The following is a 7451-nucleotide window of genomic DNA, read 5'->3' on the forward strand; positions in this document are numbered from 1 at the left end:
TCCGAGTGTGTCTGGCCCCTGGTGTTGGGCTCCCGAAGAATGGAGGAGCGGCGTCCGTTCCCGGCGAGGGAACCTGGGCCACGTGTGCCACTCTCAAACGCGCACACACACGCACACGTACGCACACACGCACGCAAAGATCCTCCGCCCCCCCCCTCCCCCCGTATAACTTCCACAGACTTGTGGGGGGCAAGTGCCGATCCTAGTTGTGCTGTTCGTGAGCGGCACCTAACGAAGGACACCGCGGCCCCCGATGCGGTGGGTGGCCAACACCACGCCCGGTCGCCTTTGTCTCCCGAGTGTCGATGTTGACACACCGCACCAGCTACTCATTTGAGGTTGACCTAGACACGCACGCGCGCGCTGCGCGCGGAGTGCGCCACGTGAACGCGCGTGACGCGCGTCGCTCGTTCAACACGCGGCATTCCCAGACGGGGGGGGAGGCGAAATAATTAATCAGCAACCGAACACCGAGAGCAAGTCGACGGATTCCTGTGATCGCCCGTGGCGCCCCCTCTCAACGCCGTGTGGAGTCCGCGCCGTCAGCCACGAAGCGGCCGGCGCTTGAGCCGCGGAGAAACCAGTGCCTGCCACCTGCCTTGCCCACATTCGCGTCTTGTGACACGGGCAAGAGGAGGAGGAGGAGGGGGGGGGGCAGTGATGTGATGTGGGATGTGAGACAGGAGCCAGCACCTGTATGATTCACGCTCTCTTTTAATTCAATGTCGGGGTGGCCGCGGTTCGCGCCGAGCGCTTGGAGGACTCCACGAGCCACCACCGCCACCACCACCACTCCCTTGCGGTGAAGGGGGAGGGAGCGTCGTCGTTGTGCGGACACGGAGTGAGGATGACGCCGCCTCCACCTCGACCACCACAGAACAAACGCCACGGTTCTAGGTCTGCACCGTGTGCGTGTGTGTCTGCGTTACGAAAATCGCCGTGCGCGCGCTATCCTTGGGGAAGTTTCCAGATCCCGCCTCTGGCTCGGACCAAACTTCTGGGCGGCCAACACCACCACTTGGGAAGGCGTTGGAGGGTGGTGGGGTGGTGATGGTGGTGGGGGGTGTCACGCGGCTCGCATCTGTGTTTGTCCGCTCGCCACTGCCGGGTCTGGTGCGGTCGTTCTGCTTGAGTCTGGGAGTTCAGCGGGCCAGCGTTTGTTTGTATTCGGCCTTCCGGCCGTCCCATTTTGCTAAGCCCTGGGTAAACAACTCGACTTGAGACGAGCCACCAGACGCCCCATCCTGCACCCCCCCCCACTCCATCCCCCCCCACCGCCCGCGCCCTTCGCAGGGCACAACTCCAGCCTAGCAGCTGATATTCCTCGTCTATTGTTCCCATTCGTTTTCAAATTGCGCTATTGTCATCACCGTCGCCATCTCTTACGCGGCAAATTGTACGTCGGGCCCTCTCCCTCCCCCAAATGGCTCGAGTCGATTTTGTTTTAGCGGAGTCGAGAAATTCGCGCCGTGGATTCAACTGGCGCGCCGAGAGCTCGAACTGCTCGAACCGGACGGGGACTCGCCGATGGGATTGCAAGCCGAGAGCGCAGGACAAGCCTCTCCCCGTCACCTCCGCCTGATGGACGCTGTAACCTTAAATATCGCGGCGCTGCCGGATCGTGTTGCGGCATCGCGGGGTCGGGAATGGGGGGGAGGGGAGGGAGGAGATGGGGTGGTAGGGTGGGTGGGGGAGGGAAGGTGCAGGGGGCGGCGGCGAGGGGGGGGGTTGCTCCTACCGTGGCCTTTCCCAGGGTGTGTGAGTGACGGCACTCGCATTTAGACCGCGTTTCATCTCCCCGGATCGCGTCGCCAAGCCTCGCCTCGTAGCGTAAGCGCTACCAGGTGTACTGGCCAGGCAGCCTGCCTGCCGCTATCAACTCCCCCCCCCCCCTTCGTCTCACTCTCCGTCTCTCTCTCTCCCTTTCCACCTCGCTCTCCCTCCCCCTCTCCCTTCTTCCCTCTACCGCCCTCACCTTCCCTCCCCCTCTCTCCCTTGCTCTCTTTTTTTTTTACGATCAGTGGAAACAAAAAGATGCTCGGTGTAGTCGGCACTTTGCTTCGTTCATCATTTCGTAATTTTTTTTAATTTAAACTTTTGGTTTATGTAAACCCCCACCTCTCGCTCACTCTCTCGCTCTCTACATTCCTCTCCTCCACTCGCTCTTTCCTGCTACCTCCTCATTCCCTTTCTCTTCATTCTTCATTCCTCTCTCTCCATCTGCCCCCGCCCCCCTCCCTCTGTTCGTCCTCCCTCTTTCCCTCCCTCTCTTTTTTTACGATCAGAGGAAACAAGAAGATGCTCGGTGTAGTCGGCACTTTGCTTCGTTCATCATTTCGGTTTTTTTTCAATGCTTTGCTTTATGTGCCCCCCCCCCTTTTTAAATGAAAGATTTCACAAGATTTAACGCTCTGCTCTTCTTCAGAGTTGCACGTCTGAATGCTGCTGCTGCTGCTGCTGCCAATCACCGCTCAAAGATGAACCACTTTGAGTGTAACACTCCCGATGTGACGATAGCCAACACGAGCCTGACGCTCAACTCATGGTTGTCATCTAACCCGTGTTGTTCAATTCTACACAACACACCCCGGTAGGGGATCTGAGCACAGATCGGCTCCTGACACCGGCACCGCTGATGCCAGTAATCCGGGCCCCTTCCACGATACTCGCCACGCACAATCCAAAACCGGCTCGCCGTTCATCGCTCGCCACTTTTCACGCGCCTGGTGTTGCCACCCGGCAGTCCGTAGCTTGCCGCACTTTCGTGCCATGGGACTGCCCGCGCTACGGTATTGATACGTCGTGTTTCGCACGGTACATATTGATGTCGTGTTTCGCACGGTAAATATTGATACGTGTCCTGTTTCGCACCGTAAATATTGATACGTCGCGTTTCGCACCGTAAATAAGCCCTGGCTGCTGATAATCGCAATGCCTCGATGGGAGGAGGGAGGGTGCTGGAGCGGGGGGGGGGGCGGTCCTCGCTACATCTGTGGATTTTGTGGACTTAAGTGATCTGGAGAGTTTCTTCCCACCCCCTCCCCCCCCTTTTTTACAGTGTAAATGTGTTTCCACTTTACGGGGGGAGGGGGGGTGAGACGTGTTGTAGTTTCGGATTAAGCGCTCCTCGCCATAAAAGCCACAGCCTCCCCCGGGCTCCTCGGGGATTGCTCCACGCTTCCTCGGCCATCCCTTCTGTGCGTGAACTACATCTCATCTCCCGTGAACCCATCCGTGCGGATCTTTCACCGTGACCGCACACACACCCACACCCCCCCCCCAACTCGTAAGTTTGCGAGTGATTTATTTACTCATTTGACCACTCCGATTTCGTCACGGTTGTTCGGGTTTGGTACCGCGTGTCGTTCGTCGCGATGTCCAACGTGTCGCTCCACGTGTCGCCAAACAACACGCGGCACAACCCTGAAACGCCAGCGGGGGGAGGAGGGATGGGGGGGGGGCTATGTACAGCATCCCAGCCGCAAACATTCAACCACCCCGAGTCCGTACATCATCAAACGAACATTGACGTTCATCGGCCTACGGCTCACAATCCATCCGGACAGCACGTCACGTGACTTGTCCGCTATTTTTGGAGTTGGTCGGAAATCGTAACGCGGGGGGGGGGGGGATCCTCTTGAACGCGAGTCCCGAGGCTCCGTGAGGCTTCCCTGCGCACGCGCGGCACGAAATAAGTTCAGCGTTTTTCGGCACCCGGGTCGAAAATGAGCTTCGCTTTGTTGAAGATCGACGGTAGCCGTCAAGTGTCGATTCACCTCTAGCAGAGTAATGGGCAACGTCCACCCCCCCCCACCCCCGGCTCAAGGATGTACGCAGGCGATGAGCCAATGAAATCGGCTCGTGTGCAGGTGCCCCATGGGATTGTTCACAACGCAGCAGCAGCATATGAGCATTGCGACAGCCGGGTGGGAGCCTGCATCCGACCGTGGCTTGGTCGTGGCTAATGCTGACGACGATGCCGATTGTTCGGAGCGAGCGGGACAAACGCATGGAGCTGGGAAACGCTGCGAAGCCTTTCGGGAGCCATCGGGAGCCTTGCGTTGTTCATCAGCCAGGCTGCACGTGATGGCGAGCTATGAAGACATTAACCCCGGCGAGCCGGGATGACACCGGATCGCACCCGGGAGGAATTCGGAGCGTGGCTGGCTGGAGGGATTCGAGGGGGGGGGGGGGCACGCGCGCAGACGGCTCCGTGGCTCCGCGAGCCCCAAATGTTTTTCTCATTAGAGGTCGAGGCGGCACTGAGATGGAGACGACGATGCGGGGGTGGTAGACTGGAGTCGGCACGTGATCGAGTCGCCACAGCCGTAGCAGGAGGGGGTATACTGGATGTGGTGTGCCGAGTGGTAGAGACTGGACTAGGTAGGTGACTTGTAGCCACAGCAGGAGGGGGTATACTGGATGTGGTGTGCCGAGTGGTAGAGACTGGACTAGGTAGGTGACTTGTAGCCACAGCAGGAGGAGGTTACTGGATGTGGTGTGCCGGGTGGTAGCGACTGAACGAGGTAGGTGACTTGTAGCCACAGCAGGAGGAGGTTACTGGATGTGGTGTGCCGGGTGGTAGCGACTGAACGAGGTAGGTGACTTGTAGCCACAGCAGGAGGAGGTTACTGGATGTGGTGTGCCGGGTGGTAGCGACTGAACGAGGTAGGTGACTTGTAGCCACAGCAGGAGGAGGTTACTGGATGTGGTGTGCCGGGTGGTAGCGACTGAACGAGGTAGGTGACTTGTAGCCACAGCAGGAGGAGGTTACTGGATGTGGTGTGCCGGGTGGTAGCGACTGAACGAGGTAGGTGACTTGTAGCCACAGCAGGAGGAGGTTACTGGATGTGGTGTGCCGGGTGGTAGCGACTCGACGAGGTAGGTGACTTGTAGCCACAGCAGGAGGGGGTATTCTGGATGTGGTGCGTCCCAGCCATAGCGAGATGCGCAGTTTCCCACCCACCTTGCTGCAGAGTGGTATGTCACATGACTGCCAACCCGATTTTTTTTTTGAAAGCCATTCTCCGCGCTGGAATTCAGCTAAATCAAGCGCGAGAGCAAATTGTAATCGGATTCGATTTCTCGTGCAGTCACTGGTGACGAGGCTGAGACCGCAAACTCGCTCCACTCAGCCCGATTTAACCACTGGCGCCTGCTACCTGGATTCAAACCCAGGGTCTTGGTGGTTGACGGCTCTGGTGATCTCAACTCTGACCTCACCCGCGGGGAGGAGGAGGGGGCTGGGAGAGCCTCCCTTGTGGATCGAAGCGTTGAAATCTAAATTTAAAGATGTAAATGTTTCCCTGTTCGCTTGATTGCTTTGGAATCCACGCGTGAGCAGTGCTCCTGATGAATGCACGTTTCCTGTTCAACCAAGCTAAGCCTCAACAATTTTAAAGCACATTATGAATTTCTATGTTTAAAAAAAAATCTAAAAGTTAAATTGGACGCGCTAATTACGTTGTAGAATATTACGTTTCTGCGTGAGGAAACGTTAAAAAATACCAAAATTACTTTTCAGGAATGCAGTAAGGTTTTTTTTTGTTACTGCAGTTACAAATAAATATTCAAATAGAGGAAATGAGCAAACGTTGTTAGCCGTGGCACAGCACGGGAGGGGGAGTAGAGTTGGGGGTACGTGTGGGGGGGGAAATAGAAAAAGACGGGGCAGGAAAAAGAGGAGAGAACGGATGGGGAATGAGAGAGGCCTTAGGATGGGAGAGGAATGGAAACACGGGAGCAGAGGGGTCAGGAGAGTGATGGAAAGACGACAGTCAGCGCCTCGATGCTACTGCCCGTAGTGGAGTCTGTTTTCACAGTGTGCGGCACTGAGAGGGGGGGGGATTCAGAGTGGGAGGGGCCACACAAGTCACGTGTTTCACGGGAGGCTTGAACAGATTTCAATATAGAAATGAGATGTGTGCTTGGTCATGGTTGTTTTTTCCTTTTTACGGGTTAGTTTTTTTTTTATCCACTTTGAAGTTGAACGTGACGATCTGAATTCAAGTGAACAGGCGTGGGCAGGACACGTGATGATGCCCGGTGGTCGAGACTGGCGACAAACGATGAATTATTATTTTACCAGGTGAGGCCCACTGAGCTGTGTAGCTATTTTTCAGAAGCGACCTGGCTATCACAAATGATAGCTCAACGAAGTGGCTTATCGTCGTGTGCCAATGTTTAGCAGTCAAATACTCGAATGTTAAAACAGAGACACGGAAACAACATAGGCAGACACATGCAGAGACACATCGAGTGTCTTGGTGTGTGTCTCGCTCGATGTGTCTCTGCATGTGTGTCTGCCTGTTGTTTCCGTGTCCGTGTTTTATCATTCATTCTTACCTGATGATGGCTGCTTGTGTTGCAACCGAAACGTCATATTCTATTATTATTTGATTTTATTTTCTACGTGACTTTACCGAAAGAACCAAAGAGTAGCCTCAAATAAGTTAAGGGATTTCAGTGTGCGGTGGAGTTCGAACACGCTATGTAAAAAAAAACCGTAAAACGTAAAATAACCTCACACCTCCGAGTTAAGGCAACTTAACCACCATAATTTGTCATCATCATGTCAATCTTAAAAAACGCGCTTTGGAACCATTCATTACTTGGCGGCGCTCACTGCAGCCGATACAATTAAGTCACTCCATCTTGTCCCGAGAACGCTGGGCGCCACGTAAAGGGGCCGGATTTCCCCAATGCCTAGGAACGAGACACTTTCAGAGATTCGCGTGTCTCACGAAATGGCCTAAACGCATTTCCTTGCCGATTTGCCAGTCGGCGACGGAAGACGAAGGTACATCGTCACCCAGACATTGGATGAAACGGAAGACCTGCCAAACCGGGTGGCAGGGGGGGGGTGTGTGTAATAGGCGCCGCCGTCAACAGTGTCTCATTTCTAGTTTTGAAGCTTTCGTGACTGCAAAGATTCATATTCTTAGGTTTTTTCGGCAAAGTCACGTAGATAAAAAAATTAAATTAATAAAAGTAAAATAAAATAAAAATCACGTTTCGGAGGCAACACAAGCCTCCGTCTTCAGGTGGAACCGTCACAGCACGATAGCTGTATCAAGTGTGTTGCCTCCAAAACGTCGTGATTTTTATTTTATTTTTATTTTACTTTTATTAATTTTTATTTTTTACCTACGTTACTTTACCGAAAAAACCTAAGAATATAGTTTCTCATTTGTTGTTGCAAACGAGACTCTATCGTGGTCTCTTTAGTTCTCACCTGGTTACAGAGAATCAACTTGAAAACAAAAACTCGAACGCGTGGCTCCTGCACCCGAGCGGATTTCATTGCAGCATCTCTCTAACTTGTGGGCATCCTTGATGGTGCGTTACCTCCTTTGACTCCTGATCTGTGGCTAGGAGATGTTAACTTCCTCGCCTGGTATACAGGAGGGTCGTGGGTTCGATCCCGACCCTAACGCCTGCTGTGTATTTGG

This window comes from Lampetra fluviatilis, chromosome 46 (assembly GCF_964198595.1).
Source record: "Lampetra fluviatilis chromosome 46, kcLamFluv1.1, whole genome shotgun sequence".
NCBI lineage: Eukaryota > Metazoa > Chordata > Hyperoartia > Petromyzontiformes > Petromyzontidae > Lampetra > Lampetra fluviatilis.